This window comes from Poromitra crassiceps, assembly GCF_964638095.1.
Source record: "Poromitra crassiceps genome assembly, contig: HAP1_SCAFFOLD_302, whole genome shotgun sequence".
Taxonomy (NCBI): domain Eukaryota; kingdom Metazoa; phylum Chordata; class Actinopteri; order Beryciformes; family Melamphaidae; genus Poromitra; species Poromitra crassiceps.
The window spans coordinates 80309-97287 of NW_028152099.1; the positions used below are offsets into that span (position 1 = coordinate 80309).

The following is a 16979-nucleotide window of genomic DNA, read 5'->3' on the forward strand; positions in this document are numbered from 1 at the left end:
TGTGAAAGCCCCTGACCTCCCCCATGTCCAGTGACATTTAAGTAAATTCTCACAATAAGCTCTGTGCACCAGGTCCATACTTCCTGAAAGGAAGTTGGCATGAATATTTCTTGTCTCAGACTATTGGATTAATTGATTAATCAGCTGTGCACTGGGTGTTCCAAAAGTGTGCTGCACAACTGATTAATCAATTAATCCAATAAAGTGAGACAGGAAATATTCATGCCCACTTCCTTTCAGGAAGTAGTGGAGCTGGTGCACAGAGCCTATTGCTATAATCACAGAATTAAAGAGTAGAAGTGTCATGGACTGTCTGAATTCCAGGAAGTCCACGTCCGACGGAAATGGCCATGTTTTTTTGCCCTGCGGTTTTCTTTCCTTCGGTTTTTTGATCCCCGCATATACATTACCATAGACATGATCAGTAGGTGGCGGTAATACACCTAATCCGCCGTAGAAGCTACGCGTGGAACTCAGATAGCAGGGCAAAAAAACATGGTCGTTTTGCTCAGACGATTATCGGGGCTTGGCCAGTCTAGTGATATGTCTATGGCTGATGCATGACGCATTACCGTGATGTGATGCCAAACATTTACAGCAGTAAAACAAAATAGTCTTTACCTTGGAGATAAGTGCTGTATAGTGAGAGTCACAGACATCCTCTTTTGAAAGGTGCTCCAACTGCACCTCTCCAGTACAGAGGTACTTGTAACACCACGGTTTGAGGCAGCAGGGTGGTGGTCCACCTTGTGCAAGACTAGCAGCCCATATTTCACCAGCACTCCTGAAAGAGATGCAATATACATAGCAGTCACATAGGCATACTGTAAAAACTGAAAAGATCATTGGCAATTTGGCAAAGCTTTCTTAACAGTCATTGGCATGATAATATGTAACGAATATTATGTTTGAGGTCTCACAGATCCCACTATGTAGTATATCCACATGACATACCTGAAGTTGGCTTGGTCCAGATCTAATACAGTATATTTTGGACATTTTCCAGTCGGGTCACCCTCAAACAGCCTCCGTTCCATGCCAGCAACCATGTCTGTTAACGCAAAGAATCAATCCATTGATGTAATAATAACTACAGTAACTTTAACTGCTGTTTCACAACATAATTTCAGTCACATATTATAATGTGTGTACCTGTGAGGAATTCCTTCCGGAGTGCCCCTGTATCGACACCTGCCTCTCCTATGAACTGGACCGTCAGCTGGTTGGTAGGGCCGGACTTCTTTTGGCGCTTCCATTGAGCAAGACCGCGCTCCAATAACTGGGATCTTGACACAGTGATGGGAAATTCTCCCTCTTTGTTCACAGCAGCAGAGATGGTCTGAAGGACATCAGCAACGCTGAAGGAGAAATTATTGAATGAAAAAAAAGGAAAAAAACGTATTGTGTTTATTTATGTCGGTAGTTTGTGAGTGAGTGTTGTCTTGCTTAAGAGTGACAACACCAGCCTTTTTAATAAAACCATTTGAAAAACCAATTAAAACGTGTGGGACCTTACTTTTTTAATCGAAATAACAAATCACTCAGAAAGGAAGAGAAGAACACAAAGCATACACACCTTGAAATGCTGTCATTTGAAGTAAGGACGTTTTTTTCATTGCTGAAATGACAAAGTGAATATGAAGAGTAGTGTTAAAAGCCACTATATACATGACATACAACATAATATATGAAATATAGCAGACCGGTCTTATAGCAGTCAGTATTTAGGATAACTCGGTCCATATCAAAGCATCAAATCTAACCGATCAATATATTAATCCATTGGAGGGATGACGGATGGTTCGAATAAGATCCCAAACTCAGGCCTGAAATGCTGTCATTTGAAGTAAGGACGTTTTTTTTTCATTGCTGAAATGACAAAGTGAATATGAATTTCAAGTAAGATCTCAAACTCAGGCGCTACAATGCCATACAGCATTTGTGAAATTGAGCTAAAATATTCCATTACCTCTCTCCGCACATGCTTGCATGGATCTCTAGCTCGTGCTGAGGAAACATCCGTCCACATATTGGGCACACGGTCTGTAACCGGAACCACAGAAATGTTGAATACCGGTAATAAAAACAATTTAATTAATCAACTTTGCCTCTACGTTTGACCCATCCTACCTGGCTGGAATGACTCGCTAAACTGCAATCGACATTTGATTGGTTCTGGTTGTTTTCCACCGAAACCAATCAAAAAGCTGTTTGAGACTGCATGTCCAGCCCATGTGTGTGTGTCAATCACAGTTGTTTGCTGTGATGCAAATAAAAATAAAGGCTATGGCACAGAGAAGTTCAGACCATGGCTGGCATGAGAAAAGCACCCTTGAGGCTCTATGTGGATGGATATGAATCCAACGACTCATCTGGAATTGCCAAAGAGATCAATAACCCTCTGCCTGGAACATGGTCAAGAACACTGACAGGAGGATGAACCCTAACATACATGTCTTATTATTAATCTTAAAGCTGCAGTCCCTCGCGGCTGGAGTCACACATAGCTCCCCCTCCCCACCCCTTTAGCTTTAAAATGCACATGTCTTTATGGTGGGGGAGGAAACCGGAGCACCTGGCGGAACGCCATGCAAACATGGTGAGAACAAAATCGCACGCAGTAAGGTCTGAACCCAGAAACGTCCTGTAGTGAGGCAGCAGTGCTAAAAAAACATGTCAGGTGGACACAATAACATCTTGAAATATACACAAAACATAACAAACCTCTGTGTTCGAAGACACGGCCACATCATCCCAAGACATGGGCACCACATCATCATCATAAGCTGTCAAGAGGAAAGGGGAATGGAATGGGGTGAGTGGGGGGCAGTTTATAAGATTAATGGTATTTAGATGTGAAGCGGATGCAACAATGTTTCTGCAGATACTGTTCAATTACAAATATGTCGGTCTTCGGTTGAAAACACTTTCAATATTGGTTCCAATACATAGCTCACTAAACTCAAAAGCTGTCTAACAATGAACATTTGTTCACTATTTAAGCTTAAATATATATTTGTGAATAACATTTTTTTAAGTTTTATGTCCCAATAAGTAGCCTACTCCAATATACCATTGGATTATGCATATACCCCAAATTAATAACTATTTGAGGATGTCTAAATGATTGAATTGACATGCTACTGCTTATGCCGATGGAAACATGATTATACACAAAAAGGGTAACTGGCCCGACATGCTAGTACCTGATTAGAGTTCCTTCCCCTCCCGCCTTCCACATCTGACTCGAGGTAACTGGTACACAGCTCATCATCACTAATCTGATAAAGGAGAGTAGGACATTCTGTTACAAAAGTGACAGTTTCCCAAGTAAGTAGTGTACAAGTGTCATTCATCATGTTGGGTGGAAATTAATAATCTGTAGCAGCAGGATAAATTCACCGATTAACACTTTAAGCCCTATTTCTAGAGTCCCTAGCATGTTTCTGAGATGTACAGATTAAAACTTCTCAAGTACCAAACATGACATTCATGCAATAGAACACGAGCGGGAGTGCGATATTGGCGGATAACAGCACTGCTGTGATTCTGTCGTAGGTACGAGCTTGTGTTGTATTGCTTTTATACAACAGGTCCACGCTGTCAATAAAGGTTGTCAATAAAGGCGACAATGATTCGTTTTATTCTGCCCAGACTAGTTCCCCAACTGCACTTGTATCAGCACTGCTGTGATTCGGTGAATTGCTTTTGTTGAGGTAGCTGCGAAAAGGTACGAGTTACGATAATGTGGAATTAATATATCACTAATTTGCCTCTGTCTCTACAATGGGTGGCCGGAACTACCTGTTGTAGAATGGTCTATACATACCTCCTGTGCGTAAGCATCTTTACCTTCGCATGTTTCAACATGGAGTGCAAGCATTTGTAATGGATAGCTGGTGTGGCAGGATTGGCACATTGCCCTTGCCATATTGGAGAATGACTCAGAATCAGGGGGCAGTGGTTTAGTGTCTAGTTCTTCTTGGATTGGAGCAATGTACAGGACACACTTTCCACCTGTACTTGCAGTCTTCAGCCTTAGCCCAGTATATCCATCTTCAGGGGACACCATATGGAGTTTCCGAGCACCCCATCCCCCTAACAAGAAATGTTACGCAATAGTTTCACTTAAATGAAGGTGACAGTACTCATTACAATTTTATAACGTACTGATCCAAGTAAATATACAGTGGGATTGGATATCTATTTAACCTACCTGATGGTTTGAAAATCAACCCCCCAGACACACTTTCCAATTTTGGATAAAGACCTTTCAGTGTTGAAGATATCTTCAGGAGTAATATGAAACAACATAAAATTAATAAAATGAAAGCATTGGATAGAGTTATCAGATGACTGCAAATCTGGAACAGGCCTTACCTCATCATGAGTGCAGTTCTCAGGAATCTGTGTGGACCTGCGTCCCAAACCAGCTTGCAGATGAATGACTTCTTCAGTAGCTTTTGGAGTGCGCTCAACAAGCTTGGGCAGGAGATACAATGTGATCTGCATCTCTTTGACTGGTGTGCAGTTGGTAGAAGGCGCTCTGAGGCACCGTCGCTTTCCCTTGGCTCCAAACATGGCAGGAAAGGACCTATGATGAGAATGTTTTAAGTTGACATTTGTATTGTTTTGTTTCATTAGCAGACATCTGTGAATGTCTCCAGTCCTGTGGCAACTAAAAATGCTGACGCTATTCGCTATTAACAATACCTGCTAGACTCACTAGATGGCGCTATTGAACAAATACAAAATGTTTACAAGCCTGGTATAATATTTGTTATGCCCCTACTATCTACATTATTCAATGACAGTCCATCTTTTCAGGTTTCTTTAGGAAGAAGAAGGAAACAACGACGAGTTGCAGGCTGACAAACAAACCAAACAGTTAGGACCTGGTCATTTCTGTGCGGACACTGGGTCGGTCATCTCTGCCTCTCTCCTGGCCATCTCTGCCTCTGTCCTGACTCCTTCCCTGTATGCTAGAATAACATGTTGGAGGAAATGCATTAGTTCATTTGATGCCGAGTGACGCTAGTCGATATTCATATGGATTTGTAGCACTAGATATATGTTGAACGTAGGGCTGTCAAACAATTCATTTTTTTAATCGCGATTAATCGCTTGAGTTCCATAGTTAATCACAATTTAATCACATGTTTAAAATTCCATTATTTTGCATTTCAAGACAATGTAAAGACATTCTTACCACGTTCCACCATTGGGATCAAATGAACACAAAGAAAATAATTACATGATCTTTTATATTATTTCTTTCAAACCAATAGAAATTTAATTTAAGACCCAGTAATACAATGTCTTCTTCAAAACTTCAACTTTATGTTTTGCATACTGTACCCTATCCGAGATGCAATGTTTTTTTTGAACGGATTTCAGGGTTGCAGCCTAAAAGCCTGTTCATTCCTTCAAAGTGCTTGCCTGTCTGAGTCTGCTGGCTTTGAGACAGAAGGTAGTAGCGTTAGCAGTCTGCAGTCATTGCCACCCATGTAAACGTCGTTTCTAGATGTAACGTTAGTTAGTCTCACAGGTCTGTGGCGACTTACACGTTCTAAAACATTGCTTTGCTTCGGCTTGAGCGAGTGCAGCCTGAATTATTGACAGCGGGACCTGCATGTTTGTGTCGGAGGTAGCGTTAACGTTAGCTCGGACGCTAATAACGTTAGCACTTTGGTCATATGAAATTCCGTCTGACGCAAGATACATATGACTTTTGGTTTGTAAACTGAGCAGTGTGGCAGTGAAACCAAGCATTCCAAAGCCCAGTAGAGTGTTTTTAACGCGTTAATGCTGACAGCCCTAGTTTAATGTTAACTGGGTGTGTGTTCTGAAACACCTGGGAAACGCTGGAGCAGTTTGTTGTTGGCCAGAATGGTCACTGGGACCCACAGGGCCAGGGTTAGATTGGTGATCAAATTAAGGAGGTGCCTTGCCGAATCTACCACTTGTCTTTGGTTTTCTTCCTGTCGAAAGTATAACAAAGGAGCAGTTAAATGTGGTGAAATACACAATACAGGCCGCTAGCGAAACTGCGCTAGCCAGCTAGCTAGCAAGCTAACATTAGCTAGCTATTCATGGGTTTCTGCTGTAGTCTTCTACCCCGGCCATGTAGCTATTTATTTACCTTGTTTGGCATCCTTCCCTTGTCCATGATGATGAGCAGTCTAACGACAGACAATGGAAAGACTGGCGGGCGGCTAATTTAATACATCCATGCTTGGAAGTCGCGGGAGCAAAGACCTGTGGTGTACATGATGTTGACCTGTTGATGATGTCACGGGGTCGGGGGAGGATCAGTTCCGGGTTCACGAGATTCGCTGTCATGTACTGTTCAATGATATATACTGTATAAACATCCTTGTTCAACTCAAAGTGGTCTTCTATGATTGTAGCGAACCTGAATACAACAAGACCAAATAGTTCTAGCGGGAGTGGGTGTGTGGTGCCTCGGCCAAAAAGGAGTTAGGTCAATCAGCGCTCGATTGCTCTTCCTCCTTCCTCCTCTTCCTCCTTGAGGACCCGGATGGCGCACACACATGTTGAAATTTTTGAACACAAGATTCTGAAAATTTTGAATTGAATTTTGAAATAGGAATGTGGAAACTGAATAATTTCAAAGCAAATAAATTCAGTTTAAAATTATGCTATTCAGATTCAGTTTTTCAACTCACATTAAAAAATAAAAATTTCAAAATAAAAAACAGCAATTAAATTTCAAAATGAAAAAATTCGAATTCAAATAGAGCAATTCAAATTCAAATAGAGCAATTCAATTTCAAAATGAAAAAATTCGATTTCAAATAGAGCAAACTACTGAGCCCCTAAGGTGACATGAAAAAAAAAAAAAAAAAAAAAAAAAAAAAATTGCTATCTCGTGCGCACGCGAAACTAACGCGTGCGCACGCGAAACTATCTCGTGCGCACGCGAAACTAACGCGTGCGCACGTGAAACTATCGCGTGCGCACCAGATAGTTTCGCGTGCGCACGCGATAGTTTCGCGTGCTCACGAGATAGCAAAAAAAAAAAAAAAATTGTAATTTTTTTGCTTTCTCGTGAGCACGCGATAGTTTCGCGTGCGCACGCGAAACGATCTGGTGCATACTGTAGTCTGGAGAGGAGAGAGAGCATATGAGACCTAGTAAAAGTTTGACCTGCTTTAGAAATGACAGTACAGGAGTTAGTTGAGCTATATTTTAACCTTGGACTTCATTATAAGGACATTACTGCTTTGCTTGCAAGTCGTCACCGTTATATTGTCTCCCAACGACATTTAAAACGAATTTTGAAGTCATGTGGTCTGTTTCGGCGCAAGCAGGGCTGTAGTGGTGGCTAAACGCACGTAAACGGCGTTTACGTACCTTTTTCAATGCTCTGCAGCGTTTAGGCACCTTTTAAGATCGTTTACTCACATGTTTAAATCGTTTATGCACACTTATTATTGCACGAGTTTTAACACGTTCGCGTAAACTCCGTTGATGCGGAGACCACGCCAAGCACGTCACACACCAAAAGAAAAGAAAAAAGATTACTCATGGGCATGGCACTGACCAGGATCTCCGCGAACCGTAGCCTATTTTTGTGGAGCGCTCCGCGGGAAAGGTACACGGCCCCGGTCACGTTGGTGCCTTTATCGAGCTGTGCTTGCCTGCCCAGACAGCGCTCCCTTCAAACAACTTAACGGTGCCATTGTGCCAGCGATGCGCAATGCGCATTTGGAGAGCTGAACATATAAGGTTGGTTAAAAATGTGTGTCCGGAGTGGGGAAAATCATATAGGCTCACCGTTTTACAACTGAAGAGTGAATCACTGGTGTAAGAAACATGATTGTTTTCCCTCTGATCAAGTAAAGTTTGTAACATTAGGTGCGTGCGAGTCGACTTGAATAGTCCAGGTGCTACTGTATAAAGCCAATATAATACGACCATGTTGAAAACTATCGAGAAACATACTGGTGTTTGTTGTGCCGAGATCTGTATAAATAAATATTGGCTGACTAAAATGTAGTGGCCAGAGTGGCAGAACCACTTTTATTTCCATGTACAGTATGTTGTCTACCTATCCTTGCCCAATGTGTTTGTGGACAGTTTGAATTATATATTGGTATTCAAGAATCACAGATTCAATCTGTCTACATACTTTTAGCTATAAAGCTGAAGCTGACAATCACAGGTACAGTGTGAGAGAGAGAACTATATTACTCTTCAAACTGTATATACAGGGTTCATACAAGGTCCTTTAAAGTAGGCTACCTACTGTATAATTTAACTTTTCATACGTGGAGAAATTCAACAAATGTTCATTAAATACATTTTATATTGATTGTTTAGGCCTAATTATTTGTAAAGTCACAACACATTAGAGATGTGTGTAGTTCATTTTGCTCTCAAATGCACCAGGTTGATGAATTTTACTTTAAAATGTAAAAAAAAAAATCTTCCGGGGGAGAATCCCCCCGGACCCCCCTTGAGGGGCAAGGCCCATCCCATAGCCAGCTACTTTTTCTATCTGGCTGGCTACTCAGAAATGTGGGGGAACCCCCTGATATACCTTATAGGGCTATATGATTCAGATTAAGTTGTTCTATATACTCTCATATTTTGTCTTGTATATCGGTCACGGAAGCTTATTTATCCGCCGTTATAACACTGCCGGTGCCGCGTGAGAAAGCTGCCTCGAGTCAAAAGTATAGTTTACCCACCTTTTTTTTTACCACTACAGCACTGGGCGCAAGGGATATGCCAGCTATGATCAGGTAATTTCTTTCATTTCTGAACAATTACAAGCATCTGGCCAACTACATGGATATCGGTGGATGTACACGAAATGCATGGAGAATGGACTACATGTCAGAAAAGAAGACGTCCGTTTAATTCTTCAAGAACTTGACCCAAGGGGTGTTCAACTCAGAGCAACCAGACGCCTACATCGCCGGAACTATTTTGCAAAAGGGCCCAATTATATCTGGCACTTGGACTCCTGACAAACTGAAGCCATTTGGTATCTGTATCAACGGCTGCATTGACGGGTTTTCACGGAAAATCCTCTGGGTGAATGCATTTACTACAAGCAGTGACCCCAAAATCGTTGGAGGCTACTACATGGAGGCAGTCGAGAAATTAGGTGGCTGTCCAAGGATCGTCAGACCCGACCGGGGCACAGAGAATGTCAAAGTCCGAGACTTGCAGCGTTTTCTCTGTCGCAATATAAACGACGGCTCTGCTATTGGCAGCTACATTGAAGGGGCAAGCACGGCAAATCAGAGGATAGAAAGTTGGTGGGGCTTCCTGAGAAAGGAGTCAATGGAATTCTACATCGCTCTGTTTGTGGATCTGAAGGACCGTGGTTTGTTCGACGGTGCATATCTGGACAAAAGTCTAATCCAGTTCTGCTTCATGGCTATCATCCAGGTAAGATTAGCCTACTATTGCTTTTAATTTGGCAGAAGTTGATATTGCTTAAATAGCACTGTCTGTATAAAATACACTACACTAGTCTGTCTGTATAAAATAGCCTACACTAAAAGCTACACTAGTCTGTGTATGTATAAAATAGGCTACACACTAGTCTGTCTGTATATGTATGTATGTCTGTCTGTCCCTCCTCTCTCCCTCCCTGTCTGTCTCTCTGTCCACTCTCTCCCTGTCTGTATATGTATGTCTGTCTGCCCCTCCTCTCTCCCTCCCTGTCTGTCTCTCTGTCCACTCTCTCCCTGTCTGTATATGTATGTCTGTCTGCCCCCTTCTCTCTGTCTCTCTGCCCCTCTCTGTCTATATGCCTGTCTGCTCCTTCTGTCTCTCTGCACCTCCCTCTATCTATCTGTCTGTCTGTCTGCTCCCTTATCTGTCTCTCTCTGCACCTCCCTCTCTGTCTGTCTGCTCCCTTCTGTCTCTCTCTGACCCTCTCTGTCTATCTGCTCCCTTCTGTCTCTCTCTGACCCTCTCTATCTGTCTGTCTGCTCCCTTCTGTCTCTCTCTGACCCTCTCTGTCTATCTGCTCCCTTCTGTCTCTCTCTGACCCTCTCTGTCTGTCTGTCTGTCTGCTCCCTTCTGTCTCTCTCTGCCCCTCTCTATCTGTCTGTCTGTCTGTCTGCTCCCTTCTGTCTCTCTCTGCCCCTCCCTCTCTGTATGTCTGTCCCTTTTCTCTCCCTGTCTGTCTCTCTGCCCCCCTCTCCCTCCCCACCATGTTCTCCCTCCCTCCCTGTCTGTCAATTCACTAGACATAATCTATCACTCAAAATCCTGAAGGCCATAAGGCCCACATGAGAATATCAGTTCACTTGTTTTCTTACTCTCTAATATACTGTTTTTCCAGGATGAGTTAGATGAGACCACCTGTGTGTGGGATTCACATCTCATCAGACCATCGAAGAGTGCCCAGCGGTCGACCCAGGGTCATGTACATGTTCCCAGAACTCTACACAACTGATGACTGCGTTTGCCCAGTGGACAGAGCCGATGTACAGCTGTTTCGGAGGGACTGCACATTTCGACCAGCAGTGCCATGTGACACAGACATCTACGACCTCTGCAACATTCTGATGGTGGAGTCACAGTTGCATCTTCCGGCCGATGCTTATCAAGCATTGGATTTGTACCTGCATTTGAGGAATACGATCAGATCCTCTCTCTAATTTGAGAAGGAACTAGAGATCTCCCTCCCTGTCTGTGTGTATATGTATGTCTGTCTGCCCCTCTCTCTCCCTGTCCCCTCTCTGTCTGTATCTGTCTGTCTGTCCCTTCTCTCTGTCTGTCTGTCTGCTCCCTTCTCTGTCTCTCTCTGCACCTCCCTCTCTATCTGTCTGTCTGTCTGTCTGTCTGTCTGTCTGTCTGTCTGCCCGCCCCTTCTCTGTCTCTCTCTGGACCTCCCTCTCTATCTGTCTGTCTGTCTGTCTGTCTGTCTCTCTGCCCCTTCTCTCTGTCTGCTCCCTTCTCTATCTGTCTGTCTGTCTGTCTGTCTGCCCCTTCTCTGTCTCTCTCTGCACGGTCCTCCTAACCTGACGCTGCCAGATGGACGGTATAGCTCCACATAGGTTTCACTAAACCAGTCGATCTGGGTTTGAAGTCACCAGACCCGCTGACGGAGGCGGGCACTTTGTCCAAGCTACTTGGCAGGTGATTGGATGACCCATCTGTCTATCACCGCTGGTGGGTGTTAACTTCAACCAATCAGATCGCGGAAGGTGCCTGTGGATGATCTCCGTGGTATTCATTGATTGAGTCCTCGCGGTCGTAAAGTCACCTTCGAAGCATTTAGTTAGATTATAACGAACTAGTTGTGTGGCTTAGCCTTCCCAAATGTTGAGGGTCGTTTTTTAGAATTTAATACATAGAATTGGGAACATTACATTCAATTTCATTCAGACTGCCTGTCACTTCCGCGATGTTGACGAGTGAAAAGAACTACAAAGACCATGTACCCACTACTTGCCCAGACGAGCCTGCCCGCCTACGGCCGCCGCTGATTCGTCGGCCCGGCAATGGCCGGCATGGCTCGACCAATCATCTTAAACTGCCTGTGCGGGTCCAGACCGTCACGGAGAACCAAATGAAATGTGAGTTCACGTGACGGGCGGTTTACCAGGCTACGGTCCTCCCTCTGCCATTTGAACATGGTGGCGAAGCTCTGTATTGCAAGCAGCTGTCCGCACCGGGTCGCGCGCACGTCCCCCGAAAGTCACAGTATAGTTCGCACACTGTTTGCAATGACCAAGCAAAGTGGTGTATAGCTTATAAGTGCAGTGGTTCTCAAACTTTTTCAGGTCAAGGACCCCTAAACTGACACAAATTAGACGGAGCCTCATTTGATAAGATTTTGTCCCAGGGTCTCCCAACTGATAGCTTTTGTGACAACCCTCCCACTGTGTGGTCGTCACACGTTTCACTGTTTTATTACATAAAGTGTATGAAACCCATGATCAAAATACATTCAAGATTCAAGATTTTTATTGTCACTCCGTAGTACAAGTATCACGTGTGAAATTCTTGTGCTGTGAACTCCGTTTACAACATAGTACAAATATAACGGGGCATATGAGTGCAAAAACAACAAAAGACACAACAAGCAATAAGGCAGTAGAGCGATAAGACAAGTCAGAGACAGTGGCATATTCACTGCACATAGGTGCACATGTCGTGTGCATACTTGGACGTACATGCATTCTGTCATTGTGTTACTTATCATTGGAATTATTGTAAAAATGATTTTTTTGCTGGGGGCCCCTGGAAGCCCCTCAAGGACCCCTGGGGGTCCCTGGACCCCACTTTGAGAACCTCTGCTTATAGTGCATACCATACATTTGGTCAGCTCTAACCTACACTTCTCCTGTGAGCCCACAACAGGGCTGTGTCTACCCAGTTGTAGCCTAATTTAACCTGTGGAACAATTGTTTTGTCCCTGGAATATAAATAAATAAATAAATAAATATAGTGCAAATAATAATAGGTAGATGTCCAAGAAGAATAAATGTGGGTCATTTATTCACTGGGTATGCAGTGTTATATTTTTCAGCCAGATGCAGGATGATGTCTGTCTGTCTGTCTGTCTCTCTCTCTCTCTCTCTCTCTCTCTCTCTCTCTCTCTCTCTCTCTCTCTCTCTCTCACACTGGTCAGGTCTGCAGTCTATATATCCCCCCCCCCCCCATGTCTCATCTGTATCCATTTTTCTGATGTTGTTTTTTGTGTGTAATGAACAGTTTGAAATAAAGATTATTGGGAGGGATTGGGAGGGAGGGGGAGGGGGGGGGGTGAGAGTGACGATGGGAAGTTAAGAATTTTGGCACTTTTGCGTTGCCGTAGTGTGACGTTGTGTCTGCGTCCAGGCCATTGAGGCTAGTGTGTCCTGGCGCCATTTTATGAATGGGATTTCAGGAAGCAAACATGCGCCCAGAGTACTGATAGCAACAATCTTTGAAAAAGTCGTTTTAAACCATGACTTGTCTTCACCTATCTACAAAACACAGGACTGATTATAAAAGCGATATACGGACAATAACAGACCGGTTGGTGGCGATCATCCGCTGCCTTCTTGCAACTTCATCAGAAGAAAAACAAGACGTGCACGACAACAAAGGACACTGAAAACTTCGGGGCTCTTTGAAAAGCAGATCGGTAAGAATATTTAACGCTATATTTGTAAATCCTATTGTGCTCTGCTGCGATCTTACCATTAGCCATTTCGCTGGTTAGGCAGATAACAACAAGTTAGATGGCTAATAGTTAAATGACGTGTAGACAGCTGTTTGTGTTACACATAGGCCTACAAGTAGCAGAGGCTAGCGTTAGCCACTCTACCCAGTGAAGAAATGCATGGGCCATCCACGTTTCTTGGAGTAAAACGTAAAAAGGCATCGGTTGCAAACATCTATTTTGTGCTCATTCTGGATATATCAATACACCATTTAACACGTTAACTGCCAACGACGTATTGATACGTCAAGCAGAATCCAACCGTTGACTGCCAGCGACGTATTGATACGTCAAAAAAATCGTTTTTTTTTTTTTGACGGTGGATCGTTGATCTGGCCCTTTTGCATCTTCTATTATACTGTTAGAGCCGCCGGGCATGTGCAATCCATTCCGCCGACCCACTGAGTGGCGACGGTGCTCAGACTATTGAGTGTTGTTTGGCCAGAAACGCACGCATTCCAGCTGAGCTCAACCGAGGACCCAGAAGCGAACGAGCCTCATTCTCATACTGTAGGCGAAAACCTTTCACACGGGCGCACGGCGGTGGGGGGTTCCAAAGGTGGACTGGGTGGAAAGCACACTTTGAAGCGCGCAGCATAAAGCCTAGAGTCACACAAGGCTTCGTCAAAGCTCTCAACCGAAAATCCAAGAACGGATTAAGCCACATCCACGCTCGCCGACGAGGGGCCGCCAGACAGGGAGGCTGCTGCTCACTGCTCAGACAGGCAGGAGAGACTGGCTTGTGACTGACAAACGCTGCTGAAATCCACCAGACACGCCCACGGAGGGAGGAGTTGTAAGGAGAGGGGGTGCGGGCGCTGCTATGGAGGAAATTACTGTTCAGAACTATATTGTTTATGTCTGATGTCTCACTGATGCCAAAAATAAATGGTTAAAGTGACTGTTTGATATTGAATTTCACAAAACTGCGATTATCTCAGCTTTTTGTCTCAGACGCTGAAACCATGCTGTACTCAACGGCTAATATCTACATAACTACTAACTCTACAAACTAACTCTTTTAGACAGAGAAAGCACACATTCTATTAGTACTTTTGTGAACTTTGTGTTGACAAACTCCAAGCAGAAAATTATCCTTGGCTCTTGTAAAATGAGCCAGAATCCTCAAAAAAACCCTCTGGCAAAAGCTACCTACAGTAAAAAAAAAAAGGCTGGCAGTGAATGTGTTAACGGTGTTATTCGGCCGTTTAACGTTAACGTACATAATTCCGTTTGCTTTCGCGGCTTATTGATTAAACTAACGTTACAGAGTACAGACCATTGTTAGTGTGTTGCTGCTCACGTTAATTTACTGCGTGCATATTCTTCTGTTTGCGTGCACGGCCATGTAAGATGAGATCAAAACTAACGTTACAGACCGTTACAGTCTGTGACTGTTAGTCTGTAAATCGTTTGTATTATTTTATTTCCTTATCCCCACACTGATGCAAGCTCTATTTTGGACCAAACAGGCTTGAGATGAGCCATGAGTCCAGCAGCTGCATAAAAAAAATGTGAAATTATTATCGCTTATCGGACAAGAGAAGCAGATATTTGTCTGTTATATGTATCAGCTTAAAAATCCATCCTAGCAGCATCATAAAAGGCATTCAAATAGCTATTTTATTTTAAATAAGTAGCTCCCTTTGTTTGTTTCAGGTTGGGTCAATGGACAGCTTTGTCAGAGACACATTGGCGGAGTGGCAACTTCAAGACCTCGTAGATAGTTTTAAAGGTAAGGTTTCTATTTTATTTTTTTATAAATATTCTTATGGAAAATTATTATTTAGCTTGGCCTCGCCTGCCCTATTGGCACGCCCGTGTGTGTGTGTTGCTCTCACTAAATATTATTGCATCAGTGATGTCACAATGCCTCCATGTGTATGTGTTTGTGTGCCTCATTATATCACTGATTACATCATCAGTAGGCATTTTAAAAACTCACACAAAGCTGCTTTATCATGTCTCCTTCCGTGCTGAGATTGCATTAGAAAACAACACGCCATAATATCTTTCAAGCAGTTTTTGTTGATCAGTGCTATCAGCAGCACTTCAATTCGTACGGTCAGTCACACACACACACACACACACACCTGTGAATATAGTATATTGGGGAGAAGGGCATGGTGCTACCGGATAATGCCGGATAATCCTGATGAACTCCACAAATCTTTGTGGACTAAAATACTATGCTACTTCCACTGGCATAGGGGTCATTTTTGGGTTAACTTATGCATTAAGGTTAGTTCTGACTCTTGTGAAGTGCCGTTTTGAATCTCTTGGAAGTAAAAACATTGAAGTGGTCCAAATATTGACCACAAGTGCACTAGTTGTTATTTTAGGGTTGATCATTCATTCATGATCTTTGATGATTCTTCATCTTTTCTGTTTTTGTTTGTTTGTAGGTTGAATCAGCGGTACAGGCGATTCACCAGGGCCGACGCGAGCTGTCAGAGGAGGCCTGCCGCTCCTACACCCGCAAACGCCGAGCTGTCAGAGGAGGCCTGCTGCTCCTACACCCGCAAACGCCGAGTCCTCATCCCCGAGGACCTGAAGCACGTCATCGTGGACGACCAGCATGGCATGCTGTACTGCTATGTGCCCAAGGTGGCCTGCACCAACTGGAAGAGAGTGCTCATGGTCCTGACGGGCGTCGCCGGGCCCCACCAGGATCCGCTGGCCATTCCCGCCAACGAGGCCCACGTGCCGGGGAACCTGCGCACGCTGTCGGAGCCTGCGCTCCTACCTGAAGTTCGTCTTTGTGCGCGAGCCCTTTGAGCGGCTGGTGTCTGCGTACCGCAACAAGTTAACGCGCAGCTACAACACGGCGTTTCATAAACGATATGGCACGAAGATAGTCCGGCGCCACCGACCGGACCCCTGGCCGGAGGCTTTGGAGCGGGGCGATGACGTCTCCTTTGAGGAGTTTGTGTACTACCTTGTGGACCCGGCCACCCAGCGAGAGGAGCCCTTCAACGAGCACTGGGAGCGGGTGCACTCGCTGTGCCACCCCTGCCTCATCCACTACAACGTGGTGGGCAAGTATGAGACGCTGGAGCAGGACTCCCGCTACGTGCTGCAGCTGACCGGGGTGGAGGGGCAGGTCGCCTTCCCGGCCTCCTCCAAGAGCACCAGGACTACGGGCGACATGGCAGTCCAGTTCTTCCACAACATCAGCCCCTTCTACCAGAAGAATCTGTACAACCTCTACCGCATGAACTTCCTGCTCTTCAACTACTCCATGCCAGCCTACCTCAAGTTTAGTTGAGGCTGGGACTTCACTCATCCACAGACTCATGCTTGAACTCTCTGATCCTGATCTTTACATGGACTCCACTATGTCACTTTCAAGGTCTGTTACTTTGCACTTTAATGCAAATTAATTTGAAAATTGCCTTTCTGTCTACCTGATACTTTGTATTGCTGGACTGCATACTGCACAAAGACAAATTCCTCATTTGTAACATGTTCATTATGGCTATTAAGTAAGCTTGAATCTTGAGACTATTGTTTATTTATATACTGGACTCCCCCTGCTAGTATTGACTTACAATAATTACAGTCCTTGATAATTACCCACCTATAATGACACACAATTTTATATAAAATTTACTTTTTGGAACACGGTGGAAAAGTAGGAATATCTATGATGTGCTGCTGTGCGTGACTTTATGCTTGTTTTCTATTTGTATCTTTATGACTGTTTTATTTGACTATTGCACTATTTAAGGCAGATTTTGTGATTCAAAATGTTTTTTTTTTTTTTATACATAAT

The 16979-nt window shown here is 43.9% G+C and overlaps 1 pseudogene across 1 annotated transcript; it reads left to right on the plus strand.

Moving 5' to 3' along the window:
- The first annotated feature begins 9117 nt into the window (after positions 1–9117).
- Positions 9118–16472, plus strand: LOC310771008 (carbohydrate sulfotransferase 11 pseudogene; annotated as a pseudogene). The gene is made up of 3 exons: positions 9118–9426; positions 10331–10414; positions 15610–16472. The product of its transcript is annotated as a carbohydrate sulfotransferase 11 pseudogene (transcript).
- The last annotated feature ends 507 nt before the right edge of the window (positions 16473–16979 follow it).